Source organism: Chiloscyllium punctatum, chromosome 8 (genome assembly GCF_047496795.1).
Source record: "Chiloscyllium punctatum isolate Juve2018m chromosome 8, sChiPun1.3, whole genome shotgun sequence".
Classification (NCBI taxonomy): Eukaryota; Metazoa; Chordata; class Chondrichthyes; order Orectolobiformes; family Hemiscylliidae; genus Chiloscyllium; species Chiloscyllium punctatum.
The window spans coordinates 59,560,883-59,577,691 of record NC_092746.1 but is presented as its reverse complement, the minus strand read 5'-3'; the positions used below and the strand labels follow the sequence as shown (position 1 = coordinate 59,577,691).

Sequence of the window (16,809 nt, the reverse complement as noted above, 5' to 3'; positions counted from 1 at the left end):
TTTGCAATCTAGCCATTGCAACTGCACCCGGTAGTCATTTATCAATTGTTCAGTCTAGGACAAAACAAAAGCACCCCACACTTTCTAACATTGTTCTGTCAGTGATGAAAAATGTGCTGCCTTATACACCCTTCTCCACAGCTAGGATTAATGGACACTCACATTTTGTGTGAACATTTTATGCTGTTGCTTCCTGACTGCAGCATATTTTCACCCCACCTGTACTTTCAAGGTTACTGAGAAGGGCCAGGCAACCCCTTGAACATTGCAGAAGTTACACCTGTAAACTAATGCCGATCTTCTGCAGACTTTAAACATATGTGCTCAGTTCAATATGAAGACTGAGCATAAGGTGTTATGTAACTTAAATATAATAGAAACAAAACATGAAAATTTGTATTTTTCATAACTGAATGGCCTTTATGATAGTAATTATCTTGCTCATGGAGGTATCTGACAGGAAGACATTGATGGCACAGTGAAATGCTTCATGCTTTGGCAGATCTGCCACAAAGCCTGAGATCACGGCCAAGGAGCATGGAGGAATCACTCTGCCACTAATCACAGAGCTTGGAACCCATCCTTTCCAGTGTGAAAATGGCCAACAATGTGATGATACCCTGAGGCAGTGCTGTGTTAGCCAATTTCTCAACTTCTATTGCGGGACAGGCAGAAATCACTTGACCTCTGTGTGTTGTTGTGGATGCTTAGAACAGAGGTGTTGAGATTGATGTTTGCTGCTATGCTAGCCCAGCTCAGTACCATTTACCTTCATTATGCTGTGCATGCGCTGGAAGATGCTTACATATTTTCACAACAGACCAATCATGTGTGCACCAGCAAATTGCTGAGGCACCACCCAAGGGCAGTAGCTGTGCCTTTGTACTGAGTGAAACTGTTGTTCTGTCTCAGGATGACAGAAGTCATACTTCCATCATTAGTGTTCCACAAGTGCCTGAGCTGATAGCTCTCCCTAACTAGCTCCCATGATGAGGGAGTGCAGGCTGAAATCAGGCCCTTAAATCTCAAAGTTGCTTAATATCATCCTGTCAGGACATCTCCAGTCTCTTTCTCAAAGATCGTCATGAATTGTTCGATAACTGCTGAGAAAGAACTGCAAAGGAGAACTGGGCCAAACAATGGGAATGCACAAGGGCATTAATTCAGTTTTGTGTGTATTATTGGAAGCGTTGGTGGATAAAGTTGTTTTAGAATTTTTTTTGTGGTGTCTTTAATCTTTGGCATTTAGTCAAGAGGATGCTGTGATGGTAAATAACAAAATGATATTGATGGTGCAAAGATCACATGGGCACGTTTTCTTCGAATTGGGTATCCAATATGCTGCTCACTGGCAGTTAATTCCGAGTGAAATCCCAATGCCTTCTCAATTGTTTTCCTCCTGCCCCATCTCTTCCTCATCCTCTTCCTCTTCCAGGGGTTGTCCAAAGGACTGAAAGTGGATTCCGTTCCTTCGTGATTGCCAGTTTGTGTAGAACACAGCACACCAACAGAGATTTAAAGGCACAATCTGATAAGTACGATAGGGATCCCCTTGAGATATTTAGGCAACAGGACTATTGTTTGAGAATGCTGATGTCCCTGGAACCAATGAGATTCACGTTGTACAAGAGCTGTCCAAGTGCATGTTGGAGCAACAGATAATGAAATTTGAATTAAATTTAAAAATGCAGATTGGAAAATATTCTAATGGCGACCATGAAATCATTGGTGATTGTTATAAAACCCCAGCTCTTCAATTCCTTCTGCAATGGCTTAGCATGCCACTCAGTTGAAACAACCACTATAAAGCCTAAAAGAAAGGAACACCCTTTTCAGGACAGACCGTCGAGTATCAGCTGGACATCAGAAATGCCAACACAATTTCACCCATGTTGACTCTGCAGGATTTTCCTCACTGACATATGGGGACTTGTGCCAAAGTTGGGAGACCTGTTTAATGGAATAGTCGAATGATACACAGACATAGTCATACTCAAAATCTTAACTTACAATGTCACATACACCATCATCAACATCCCCGAGTCTGTCCAATCAAACTCCCTGATGAATTAGTACATCTCCATGTTACATGCCTATTGGAAGAAGAATTGAAGGTGGTGACAAAGAGATAAAATGTACACTGGAGACTTCAAAGTCCATCACTAAGTGTGACTTTGTAACATATGTGCCGACTGAGCTACTGACTTAGCCAAGTCCTAAAATCCATAGCTGCAAGGCTGGTGAGGGAACCAACAGAGTGAGAAACCCTTTGACCTCATTTTCATCAATTTGTCTGATACAGATGCACCTTTCCATGATAGCCTTGCTAAGAGAGATCTCCGCACAGTCCCTGTGGAGACAAATTTCCAGCTTCACATTGAGGATTCCCTCACAGATACCAGTCTTCAGTTGGTTTGATTTACACCTTGTGGTATTTTTCTTTTAAAAGGCTGAAGGCACTGAATACTGCAATGGGGTTTATATCATTGGATTTGTGCTACGTATCTTAGTTCACAATTGTCAGCTAGGTGGGAAACCTATTAGTTCACAGTTTGAATGACAGTTCTGGATTTTATTTTAATGTCTTTGACATTAGGTTATGAATATTAAATATTTGTTTAAAAATTATTAAGCACTTGTCTTAAATGGTTGCTTTATAAGGGATTAACAACTTGAATGAAATATTTGTTTTAAAAGAGATGTTGTATTTGACGGAATGATAATGTCGTGAATGGATTTATATGACTGAGGGATTTTTAAAAACAAACACATAATGTCAGATATAATTAAACATGTAGAACAGAATCTTATAGGGGCTTGAATGATGAGATTTGTGTCGAAGTTGTGCAAAAAGTCCAGTGATGCCTACCTCACTGTCAGAAGCAACTCACTGCATCTTTTATACACCAGCTGAGCAGAGGGGCAAGTTTTACAATAGGCAGTGGTGAGTTTCAGTTAAAGAAAATTATTGCTTATTAATGACCTTCTTAATTCCACACTTAATTAATATTCAGCTTTCAATCTTACCAAATACATTGAACAAGCTAGACATTAAGATTTATCAACGTGGAAGTCTCAGTGGATACCTGGTGATTTAAATTTGCCACTGGATGCAAGCAGCCTCCATGTTACTCAAGACATGATCCAAGGGCACTAGCCACTTTCAGGCCTCATTCACAGACTTTGGCAAGCAATAGTTGCTGACCCCTTTTCCTCATGGCACTGCTCTGATCCACTGGCAGGGCTCTTACAAACCACAGATCTGCATTGCAAGGTGCCCTAGAAACTAGCTTTGAAATGCTGGTGTAAGAATACTTTGTGCACAGAGACAGGCACCTAGTTCACAGATTAGGCCGGGCTGTATCTCAGGGCTGCTCACTTGCTGTCACTCAGTTGGCACCTAGCTGCATGCTTGCAGCATTCATCTTGCCTTGCCTTGTCAATTAATACAGTTAAATAACCAGGCAGCCTGCCTTGCTAGTCAGCAGTGCTGAGTCAAGAGGGAGGACATCATGTTGTGTGTCCGTGTGCTACATCAATCTCACAACTTCTCTAAATGCAGCTTACGCAACAAACACACTATGTACAGCAAGCATGCAGTCGTGCCTCATAGTCTCAGGGAAGTATTCCCTACCTGTCAATCAGGGGCTTCTGATACAGTAATTCAAAGGCAGTCCCTGAATCCAGTCCTGGGGGTTGGCATCTGTTCTTTGTCAGGGAGCCTGTATCTCTGCAATCCAGAGAGTGAGTCAAGGGCAGTCCCATGTCTCCATAGTAGCCAGTCCAGGCGAAAGACTTATGTGATTGAGGGGAGTTACAGCCACCAGTTAGGGGTCTGGGTACTTTTCTTCCAGGACAGTCCAGTTCAGTCGCTCAGGGTGATTGGTCACAATCAGTCCATGACCTCTATCCACGTAAACTAAAAGTTAGGGAGGATGAAAGGGGGCAAAAGGTGGTCTCATGTTGTGGGAAGCAGACACAGAAAGTTGTGTGGGACTGAAGGCTGGAGGCTGGGGAGGTTGGAGTATGCTAATTATGAAGGGGGAGCAACAGTATCTGCAAGCAATGTACAGTGAAACATATAGAAAGGGAGATGGATCAGGGTTCAGGGTAAGGAGTACCTTGATCCTTGAAACTGAAAATACACTGTGCTAAAGTAACTGCCTTGTCAGATTCTAAGAGTGACCTATTACAAATTCTAAAGAAGCATGTCATTGTTTTTAAATAGGGATCTGGGAAGCATGGAAAAGATTGCTGTCACATTGAAAATCAAGGATGAGAATTGAGCCAAATGTTGCACGGCTAGGTCGGTGCCTTATGCAATCAGGCCAAAGGTTGAGGCAGAATTAGAAAGGGAATCCTTGAACCTATAATTATGAGGGATTGGGCCATGGTTATCAGACTAATGATAAAGGAAGTTGGATTGGTATGCATCTGCAGTGATTTTAAGGTCACTGTTAATCTGACACTGTGCGCTGAGCAAGATTCTTTGTTGTTAATCGATGACCTATTTGCTGGACTGTCTTGATGTCAGCTTTTCGGTAGGTTTGCCTAAGGTCAATTTTATCTCCAGATGAATGTAAATCTGAGCTACTGAAGTACTTGACAATTGTGACACTTAAAGGACTATTCAAATACAAGAGAATTCCATTTGAAGTTGCACCTGCATTATTCCACCATACCACAGTTTAGATTTTAAATTAATTGGAAGGAATCCAGTATTACCTAGCTGACATTTCAGTCATGGGGAGAAATAAAAAGGAGCATCACAAAAATTAAGATGCTATTCTGCAAAGACTTGAAGATTATGGCCTAAGAATGAGGAAAGATAAATGTGAAATTTTTAAAAATATTGAATATTTAGGCCATGCCACTGTTGATAAAGGTGTACTCAGGTCGCTTGCAAAAATAAAAGCCATAACTGAGGCACCACCAACAAAGCCACCCATCAGCCACTGGGAAAACATCAAAATGGCAAAACATGACCCTGTGAAATCAAGATGCACAATGTCCTCTAATGCTTATTTTGATCAGACTGATCATGAAGATCACAAGAAGTAAAGCCCCAATATTTCTGTTAACTCTCAGAATTCACAAAAAATGCTCTGAACAATGGAAAACAATGTTTAGCAAATAGAATGCCAAATCTGAAGAACTGACTAAAATAGATCAGGCATGTTATGACCAAGAATTGAAAAATTATGTGCCAGCTAAAGGTATCAAGAAGGAGGACCACAGTGCACTCAAAAAGGGCTCCCTCAAGTTTCTGCTTGTTTTGCATGGACTAGTGTCCAAAACTCAAAGCTGGGAATCCTGGCTTATCTATTGCTGATGCAGCAAAGAGGCTTGGCGAGCTGTGAAATGCATGCAGTGAAGAAGCAAAGAAGGCATTCATTAGTAAAGCTTAGTAACAGAAGGAAAATTACTAGGATTTTGGTGATGAATGTGCCCAAGGCGAGGTCGATAGAGCAAAGAAGCTCCCTGCCAAGAAGAAGGCCTGTTGTGACACTGGTGGTGGTGGTGGTGAAGAAGTCATACCTTTGCCTCAGCTCAATTAATTGCTATGTAACTGAAAACATTTAAAAACCCTTTTTAACGACACTGTTGCAACTTCTTAATTTTGTAGTTGTGTGAGGTCTAAGGCAACAAGTAGTTTGAGTTTGAATCTCCACAGGCCTTTATTGTAAAGTTCATACTATAGCAAGCATTTTAAGCCTACCATATTTGTAGACCACATTGTTTGGTCTCTGTCGCACATATTACATTGTTCGTGCAATATGTTTTTGACTTCATACAAAATGAATAAACTATGGTTTATTGAAGCGGAATCACAAGATGGCAGCCACTCTTAGTAGCAATTAGTTAATCTAGACATTGAATTGAATTGAATTGAATTTATTGTCTCATGTACTGAGGTACAGTGAAAAGCTTTGTTGTATTGAATTGAAAAGAGTTAAATATCATTCAACAATGACGTCCTGTGACTGTATACATATGCTAAGGCACTCTTTTTAATGTTGGTCAAGAGAAGCCAAATCCAAAGAGCTGTAAAATGGTCAATGATTTTTTTTTCTATTTGTGAACTGTTGAAAATCTGATTGTGAATGTTTCATTGCAGGAACTTCTGATGTGAAGAGGGAGGGACATTGTCTATTTATGAAAGAATATTGGACTGCTACTTTAAAAGTTAGGTCATGTGATGTCATGATGGTATTATTGGCCATTTTGGAGGGAAACAGTTCAGTCTAACTTTGCTCCCTGCAGAATGAACATCTCCTAATAAAGTTCCTGTTGTTGTTAAACACATCTGCCTCCTATCCTTCTTGAAAGGCAGCAGTGAGCAATATCTGGTCCAATATAACAAAAGCCTTTGGTTAATTCCAGTATTCTGTACTCTTGGCTGTGAGACTGTTTTTTTTAAAAGAGGCAGATACTGGAGTTAGATGTAAAACATTGCAAGGCAATTCTCTGACCCATGTTTCTAGCAATAGTTTTCTTGCTCAGAGTGTGACTCCATAGAGTTAATCCTGTTATTTTCGTTTTAGCCACTTTAGGAGTGGTTTGAACAAGAAGCATGAACTTTTAAGCTGATTTTTTTTATTATTGCTGATGTTCAAGTTGCATTAGTTTTTTTTTTGGTGGGATTCCTGCCGTGAAACCTAATGGGATTTCCTTGCTGTGTCTTACCAAGTGCAACTTTTTAAATGTCTACCCATCCCATGGGATCCTTCACACCCAGTTCTCATCCCATAATAATTTGTGCCATTCCTGCTCACCAGATATCCACTGAAAGATCAGCATCCTTGACATCCATGACATTTTTGAAAGACTGCAGACATCCTGACAAGCTTTGGCAATCCAACATTTGCAGTGCAACCGCGGAGCAACCACAAAGCCTCATTGCCCATTGCACATGGTAGACGCTCCGTCTCACTTACAACCCCATTCATTCACCCTAGGTGCTGTTTAATTACCAGCCACAGAGTTTATCTGTCTTAGCTATAACCTATCTAAACACCACCTCTGCATCACCTGAATGCCCACTTGACTCCTGCAGCTCGTCATTGTCCAGCATACATACAGCAATCATACAGTTCCAAACATGAGCTTTTGGTTAAAGAAACCAAAGGGAACACAAACAAAACCAAAAGAGGCTTCTGTTCACTGCTACAATGCAAACCAAATGCTGGCATTATGATTAACAATTATTTTACATTCCGTGACGGTCTGCTGCACCTAGTCAAAAGTAAGGACTGCAGATGCTGGAGATCAGAGTCTACATTAGAGTGGTGCTGGAAAAGCACAACAGGTCAGGCAGCATCCAAGGAGCAGGAAAATCAACATTTCAGGCAAAAGCCCTTCATCAGGAATGATAAAGGGCTTTTGCCTGACATGTCAATTTTCCTACTGCACCTGCATCGACTGGAACCGGTGTCAGTCAGGTCCTTTCTGGCTTGTGGTGCCCAATGCAGCTGAGCTGTGCCATATCGAAGGAGTGCTTTCTCTTCCCTAATGTCCTCATCCCCTTTTTGGGAGAATGGTCCCATTCCCCTTGTTTCCCTAGCATCTAGCACAATATGTGAAGCACAACATGCCAGGGTGATGTGGCACACTCTGTCTCGATTATACTGGGAGACAGCTTCCCCCCCTTCACCCCAGATCAGTCCTAGCATTGGAACCAGACCTTCAGCAGCCCTTTGTCTGCTCCACTGTGGCCCTGGTTGAAATATTGACAGCTTTGTATCTATACTCATCAGTAAGGGGGTTGAACCATGGTGCCATGAGCCACGTGGCAGGAGGTGGAATTGGCTCCTCGAGTACACCAGGTACATGAAAGTGCTCCAGGATGTAGGAGTTATGGCAACTGCCAAGGTAGTGGGTATATACCTCCAGGAAATGGTGATGTCAATCACGGAACACTACATATAAACCAAACGAAATGCCTTCCTGTTGATGCATTCTGCAACATTGTGATGTGACCCTGACAGTACCACATGTGTGCTGTTAAGGACTCTCTGCAGGTGAGGGAATGCTGGTTACGTTCCTGAATCCTACTGCCTGGGCTGCAGCACTGAGCTCATCATGGAGCAATGTACTAAACCTGTGTGTTCTTGGTATTAATCATTGGCATTCCCTGAGCATTCAGGTCCATACAGTGAGCCATGCAGAATCCTGATAATGAGGGACATGACCCATTCAGCTTCAGATTCAGCATGGGCACAGTGAATATTTTGAATTTTTGGTATTTTCTACCTGAAATAACTATAAAATCCCAGTCTTTGAATATGTCTAAGGTGGAGATTGATGGATCTCTAATTATCAGTCATGTGCAGGGTTATGGAATGGAATTGTGAAAAGCCATTGAAATGTTTGATCAGCCCTGATCATATTGAATAGTGGGGCATGTTTGAGGGACTGAATGACTGATCCTGTTCCTGTTTTCCGAGGTGCTGTGCTGGCAGAATGATCAGCACATTACATCAAAATAGAGTGCCTGTTGCACTCCCAATTCATTGTTGCCCCGATTCACACCATCCAGCTCCTCAGAAACCATGTTAGGGAACTGGAGCTGGAACTGGATGAACTTCGGATCATTCAGAAGGCTGAGGGGGGGAATTGAGAAGAGTTACAGGGAGGTAGTCACACCTCAGGTACAGGAAAAAGGTTGATGGGTTACAGTCAGGGGATGGAAAGGGAACACATAGTCAGTGCAGAGATCCCCTGTGGTCGTTCCCCACAATACTTCCCTTGGGGAAAAAAAACTGGAAATGACATCACCCACCTTAAGAAACAAAGACCTATAAATAGAGAGGCGGGACGTACCACCAGTGCTTCATCGGAGACTCTCACTGATGATGTTACCTAGTATGGTGACAAAACATCTGAAAAACAAGCCTTCCAGCTCAACGAGCTAACTGAGCCACAAATCTTCTCAAACATTGCTAATGAATATACTATTGAGGATACTGATGGCGGGGGGGAGGGGGGAGGGGGGAGGGGGGGGGGGGGGCTAGTGACCTATCAGGGAAAGCCATAGTGGTCAGGTCTCTAGAACTGAGCCTGGCTCTGTGGCTCAGAATGGAAGGGGGTGAACAAAAAAACACTATTGGTATGTGATTCAATAGTTAGAGGAACAGACAGGAGATTCTGTGGTCACGAACAGGACTGCTAGGTGCCATGGTCCAGGATTTCTGAGTCTACAAGATTCTGAAGGGAGAGGGTGAGCAGCCAGAAGTCGTGGTGCACATTGACACCAGTGACATAGCCAGGAAAAGGGATGAGGATTTAAAAAGTGATTTCAGAGAGTTAGGTTGGAAGCTAAAACACAGAATGAGCAGAGTAGTAATCTTAGGATTACTCCTGGTGCCATGTGCCAGTTGAAGCAAGGAAATGGGAGAGAGTGCAGCTAAACATGTGGCTACAGGGCTGGTGCAGTAGGGAGGGCTTCAGAGATGTGGATTATTGGTTTACCTTCTGGCAAAGGTGGGACCTGTGCATGAAGGATGGGTTGCACTTAAACTGGAGGTGCACCAGTTTCCAGGGTGGGAGATTTGCTAGTGTACTTCGGAAGAGTTTAAACTAGTTTGGCAGGGAGATGTGAACTAGAGCTGCAGATTAGTGAATTTTGAGAAAATTTGTAGCTCAGGTTGAGGTTCTCGGTGTAGGTTTGCTCGCTGAGCTGGAAGGTTAATTTTTAGACATTTTGACACCATAATAGGTAACATCTTCAGTGAGCCTCCGGACGCAGCACTGCTCATGTTTCCTGCTTTCTATTTATATGTTTGGGTTTCTTTGAGTTGGTGATGTCATTTCCTGTTCTTTTTCTCAGGGGGTGGTAAATGGAGTCCAAGTCAATGTGTTTGTTGATAGTGTTCCGGTTGGAATGCCATGCTTCTAGAAATTGTTGTGCCTGTCTATGTTTGGCTTGTCCTAGGATAGATATGTTGTCCCAGTCATAGAGGTGTACAGCATGGAAACAGACTCTTCGGTCCAACCTATCCATGCCGACCAGATATCCCAACTCAATCTAGTCCCACCTGCCAGCACCCGGCCCATATCCCTCCAAACCCTTCCTATTCATATACCCATCCAAATGTCTCTTAAATGTTGCAATTGTACCAGCCTCCACCACTTCCTCTGGCAGCTCATCCATACACGTACCACTCTCTGTGTGAAAAGGTTGCCCCTTAGGTCTCTCATATCTTTCCCTTCTCACCCTAAACCTATTCCCTCTCGTTCTGGACTCCCCGACCCCAGGGAAAAGACTTTCTCTATTTATACTCTCCATGCCCCTCATAATTTTGTAAACCTTTATAAGGTCACCCCTCAGCCTCTGACGCTCCAGGGAAAACCGCCCCAGCCTGTTCAGCCTCTCCCCTATAGGTCAAATCCTCCAAACCTGACAACATCCTTGTAAATCTTTCTGAACCCTTTCAAGTTTCACAACATCTTTCTGATAGGAAGGAGTCCAGAATTGTATGCAATATTCCAACAGTGGCCTAACCAATCTCCTGTACATCCACAACATGACCTCCCAACTCCTGTACTCAATACTCTGACCAATAAAGGAATGCATACCAAACGCCGCCTTCACTATCCTATCTACCTGTGACTCCACTTTCAAGGAGTAATGAACCTGCACTCCAAGGTCTCTTAGTTCAGCAACACTCCTTTAGCCCTTACCATTAAGTGTATAAGTCCTGCTAAGATTTGTTTTCCCAAAATGCAGCACCTTGCATTTATCTGAATTAAACTCCATCTGCCACTTCTCAGCCCATTGGCCCATCTGGTCGAGACCCTGTTGTAATCTGAGATAACCTTCTTCTTCTGTCCACTACACCTCCAATTTTGGTGTCATCTGCAACTTACTAACTGTACCTCTTATGCTCGCATCCAAATCATTTATGTAAATGACAGCGCCGATCCTTGTGGCACTCCAACAACTTGCCCACCACTGAGCTCAGGCTTACCGGTCTATAGTTCGCTGGCTTGTCTTTACCACCCTTCTTAAACAGTGGCACCACGTTTGCCAACCTCCAGTCTTCCGGCACCTCACCTGTGACTATCAATGATACACATATCTCAGCAAGAGGCCCAGCAATCACTCCTCTAGCTTCCCACAGAGTTCTTGGGTACACCTGATCAGGTCCTGGGGATTTATCCACTTTATTGCATTTCTAAATATCCAGTACTTCCTCCTCTGTAATCTGGACATTTTGCAAGATGTCACCATCTATTTCCCTACAGTCTATATCTTCCATATTCTTTTCCACAGTAAATACTGATGCAAAATATTCATTTAGTGTTTCCCCCATTTTCTGTGGCTCCACACAAAGGCTGCCTTGCTGATCTTTGAGGGGCCCTATTCTCTCCCTAGTAACCCTTTTGTTCTTAATATATTTGTAAAAACCCTTTGGATTCTCCTTAATTCTATTTGCCAAAGCTATCTCATGTCTCCTTTTTGCCTTCCTGATTTCCCTCTTAAGTATACTCCTACTGCCTTCATACTCTTCTAAGGATTCACTCGATCTTTCCTGTCTATACCTGACATATGCTTCCTTCGTTTTCTTAACCAAACCCTCAATTTCTTTAGTCATCCAGCATTCCCTATACCAGTCTTCCCTTTCACCCAGATAGGAATATACTTTCTCTGGATTCTTGTTATCTCATTTCTGAAGGCTTCCCATTTTCCAGCCGTCCCTTTACCTGCGAACATCGTTGGAAAGTTCTTGCCTAATACTGTCAAAATTGGCCTTTCTCCAATTTAGAACTTCAACTTTTAGATCTGGTCTATCCTTTTCCATCACTATTTTAAAACAAATAGAATTATGGTTGCTGGCCCCAAAGTGCTTCCCCCACTGACACCTCAGTCACCTGCCCTGCCTTATTTCCCAAGAGTAGGTCAAGTTTTGCACCTTCTCTAGTAGGTACATCCACATACTGAATCAGAAAATTGTCTTGTGAAACTCCTCTCCACCTAAACCTTTAACATTATGGCATTCCCAGTCGATGTTTGGAAAGTTAAAATCCCTTACCATAGCTACCCTATTATTCTTACAAATAGCTGAGATCTCCTTACAAGTTTGTTTCTCAATTTCCCTCTGACTATTAGGGGGTATATAATACAATCCCAATAAGGTGATCATCCCTTTCTTATTTCTCAGTTCCACCCAAATAACTTCCCTGGATGTATTTCCAGGAATATCCTCCCTCAGCACAGCTATAATGCTAACCCTCATCAAAAATGCCACTCCCCCTCCTCTCTTGCCTCCCTTTCTATCCTTCCTGTAGCATTTGTATCCTGGAACATTAAGCCGCCACTCCTGCCCCTCCCTGAGCCATGTCAGTCGAAATGGTGCCCTTCCTTATCTATATGTAAGGATATGAGTGAGAGAGGGTCATGTCGTTTTGTGGCTAGTTGATGTTCATGTGTTCTGGTGGCTATTGTTCTGCCTGTTTGTCCAATGTAGTGTTTGTTACAGTCCTTGCACGGTATTTTGTAAATTACATTGTTTTTGCTTGTTGTCTGCATGGGGTCTTTCAACTTCATTAGCTGCTGTTTTAGTGTGTAAGTGGGTTTGTGAGCTACCATGATGCTATCAAAAACTATCAACAAACACCATGACTTGGACCCCATTTACCACCCCCTGAGAAAAAGAACAAGAAATGACATTACCATAAGAAATGACATCACCAACCCAAGGAAACCCAAACATATAAATAAAAAGCAGGAAACACGAGCAGTCCTTCGTGCAGAGGCTCACTGAAGATGTTACCGAGTATGTTGACGAAATGACTGAAAATGAACCTTCCAGCTCAGCGAGCAAACCTACACCCAAGAGCTACAGATCAGAGGAGAGGGTTGTTGTGGAATGGAATGGAATGCAGAGAGTCTGTCAAGAAGGATACACAGTTAATAGGGCAAAGGGATGGGTTAAAGTGTGTCTGTTTCAATGCAAGGAGTGTCAGAAATAAGAGTGATGAACTTAGAGCGTGGATCAGTACTTGGATCTACACTTTTGTAGCCATAACAGAGACATGGGTTTCACAGGGGCAGGAGTGGTTGCTGAATGTTCCAGGGTTTAGGTCTTTTTTGTAAAAGAATGGGGCAGGGGGGAGGTAAAAGAGGAGGGGGACTAGCATTGTTAGTTAGAGAGTGTATCACAGCTGCAGAAAAGAAGGTTGTTGAGGACGGTTTGTCTACGAAGTCAGTAACAGGAAAGGAGCAGTCACTTTTTTGGGTGGTTTCTATATAGATCCCCCAAGAGCAGCAGAGTGATAGAAGACCTGATTGGACAGCAAGTCTTGGAAGGATGCAGATATAATAGAGTTGTTTGTTATGGGTGACTTCAATTTCCCCAATGTTGATTGAAACTCCTTAGATTGTCCTGGATGGAGTAGATTTTGTCAGGCATGTCCAGGACAGAATCCTGACTCAATATGTAGAAAGGTTGATGAAGGGGGAGGCCATATTGGATTTGGTGCTATGCAATGAGCCAGGCTTGGTGTCAGATCTCTCAGTGGGAGAGCATTTTGGTGACAGTGCCTACAACTACCTCACCTTTAGAATACAATAGCCATGGGGAGTGGTAGGAACAGACAGTATGGGAAGGCGTTTAATTGGGGGAGGGAAAATTACACTGCTATTAGATAGGCTACGGAGTATCAATCAGGAACAATTGTTCTGCAGGAAAGACACAACAGAAATGTGGAGGCTGTTTAAGGAGTGCTTGTTGCAAGTGTTGGATAACTTTGTCCCACTGAGACAGGCAAGGACGGGTAAGGTGAAGGAGCCTTGGATGATGAGCAGAGAAGCTCCTTGTCGAAATGAAGAAAAATGCTTACTTAAGTTTGAGAGAGCAAGGATCTGGCACAGCTTTAGAGGATTCCAGGGGAGCTTGGAGCAAACTCAAAAATGGACTGAGGGGGAATGAAAAAGCCTTGGTGGGAAGGATTAGGAAAAACCCAAAGGCTTTCTACACATGCGTGAGGAATAAGAGAATGATCAAAGAGAGGGTAGGGCTGATCATAGATAATGGAGGAAACTTGTACCTGGAATGTGAAGAGGTAGGGGAGGCCTTAAATGAGTTTTTTGCTTCAGTATTCATTAGAGAGAGGGACCTTGTTGATAGTGAGAACACTATGGATCAGGTTAATAGGCTTGAACAGGTTCATGCTAAGAAAGTGTATGTGCTGGAAATTCTGGGAAGCATCAAGATCGATAAATCCCTAGGGATGGACCAGATATACCCAAGGTTACCATTGGAAGCAAGGAATGAGATTGCTGCACCTCTGGCGATCGATTTTTGCATCTTCACTCTTCACAGGAGTAGTACCTGATGATTTGGAGGGAGGCGAATGTCATTCCTCTGTTCAAGAAAAGGGAATAGGGAAATCCCTGGGAATTACAGACCAGTCAGTCTTATGTCTGTGGTAAGCAAGGTACTGGAAAGGAATCTGAGAAGTAGGATTTATGACTATTTGGAAAAACAGAGTTTGACATGGCTTTGCCAAGGGCAGGTCATGCCTCACAAGCCTTATTGAGTTCTTTGAGGATGTGATGAGACAGGTTTACAAAGGTCGAGTGGTGCATGTGTATATATGGATTTCAGTAAGGTATTTCATAAGGTTCTCCATGGTAGGCACATTCAGAAAGTTAGGAGGTGATGCCACAAAGGTCGGTATTGTTGTAGATAATGTTGTGAGCTGTGCAGGCTATGACAAGACTGACAGGATGCAGAGCTGGGCTGAGAAGATGCAGATGGAGTTCAATCTGGATAAATGTGAAATGATGAGTTTGGTAGGTTGAATTTGAATGCTGAACACAGCACCAAAGACAGGATTCTTGGCAGTGTGGAGGGACAGCAGGAATTTTTGGGTCCATGTACACAGATCCCTCAAAGTTTCTACCCAAGTTGATAGGGTTGTTCAGAAGGCATATGGTGTTTTGGCTTTCGTTAACATGTGGATTGAGTTTTAGAGCCATGAGGTTTTGCTGCAGTTCTGGTTAGCTGGTTAGGTGACACTTGCAATATTGTGCCCAGTTCTGGGCTAAAGAAGTAATAGCCAATGGCTGGAGTTTTCAAATGGCTGCTTCATGTATTTGCACTCAGAAAACGTGGATTGCATGATTACATCCATCAAACTGACACTGACTCTTGGGCTCTTTTCCAGCCATTTTACAGTAACGCCACATTTAGACAATGACAAGGTGATGGCAGGGAACCCAGTTCAGGTTGAGCACCATCAGCAGAGATACCATTTGTCACTAGGTTCCCCAGAGCCTTCATGTCTCCTTTTACTGCACTGTGCCATGACAGCCTATTTCCACCATGTCCTGCATGTGCAGACCTGCCATATCAAACTTCACCTACAACTTCACCTGCTCCATGACCCTGTTTGCACCTTAATGATAAGTGTGTGTTGCTGGAAAAGCATAGCAGGTCAGGCAGCATCTGAGGAGCAGGAAAATCGATGCTTCGGGCCGGAGCCCTCCATCAGGAATATTCCTGATGAAGGGCTCCAGCCTGAAACATCTATTCTCCTGCTCCTTGAATGCTGCCTGACATGTTGTGCTTTTCCAGCAACACACTCTCAACTCTGATCTCCAGCATCTGCAAACCTCACTGTCTCCCTGCACAATAATGATGTCCAACCTATTTCTCTATGCTATCACTGTCACTGCCACTCTCCTGGAGTCTACCATGTTTTTTGCTGATGTTCCTTCTATCCCTATATACCTTGAGCTCCCCTCCATCACTGTCCTTGCCCCCACATTGACACACACCTCTGGTTTCTCTCCAGCGTTGACTCACCCGTATCTTTTGACAGTGATGTTCCCCCTTCCTTGACCCTTCTGAATGACTGACTGACAGATCCAGTCTCAGGATTTTATTTACCACGGACTTCTGACAGACATAAATGGGCAGCCCCTAGACCTGACTGACCATGTTCCTAACTGCTGAGTTATGCAGCTTGCGGACTGACAGTACATGATTTCTCCAGCCTGCTTGTGATTGCCCGACACCATTGACCATTGCCAACTGCCCACACTGTGGTCAGACAGCTCCCCTGACCACGAGCAATCCAAGCAGACAACTGACTGTGGCCAGACCCCGAAACTCTGTGCAGAATGTGCCTGTGGCTAATGGTCCTGGGACCCCTTGACTGACAACAGCCTCCCTTTTAACTGGACTCAGGACTGGCCACCATTAATTTTTGACATGGCCATTGTGCAGTATGTTTACCCGTTTACCAGTCATGCTGCTAGCAAATGCTGTAGGTGTTAGATTGACATTGCAGTGCACTGTACAACAATATGTCCTTCTGCCCGCAAGCCATCTCCATATCCCTTAGGATCCCACTGACAGGCATGACAAGAGGCCTGTTTGTGCATATGCAGTAAAGAGTACCCCATTCTTGAGCAGTCACGCGATACAGCCTGGATCCAGTCCTTGAGCTGGGTGCCTGTTCCTGAGTGCAAAGAGTCTTTGCTGCAGCATCTTAATGTCAGCTGATGGTATGCCCTGCAGTGCAAGTCTGTGCTTCATGAGTGGCATGCAGGTGTATCAGAGAGATACTTTGAGGATCCTGAAGGGTTAGCAAATGTTGGATGCCAATGTCCAAGAAAGAAGGTTGCCACAGCAGCTGCCTGTGGATTGTGCCCTGAGATTCTGGTTGGTCCTGAGGCACCATCGAGATCCTTCAGAGCAATTGGCGAGAAATCACCAGGAACTCGCTCAAACTTCCACACCAGGTTTTCTCCACACCTAGCTTGTTTGGCATTTTTGGTAAGATAGGAAGTTGAAT

General features: G+C 43.5%; 1 protein-coding gene and 1 pseudogene across 3 annotated transcripts in view; both read left to right on the top strand.

Moving 5' to 3' along the window:
- The window catches only part of LOC140480588 (adenylate cyclase type 1-like), a 289,915-nt gene that overhangs the window by 129,750 nt on the left and 143,356 nt on the right, over window positions 1-16,809 (top strand). The window lies entirely within an intron of this gene.
- On the top strand, window positions 4,972-5,558 carry LOC140480196 (high mobility group protein B3 pseudogene; annotated as a pseudogene).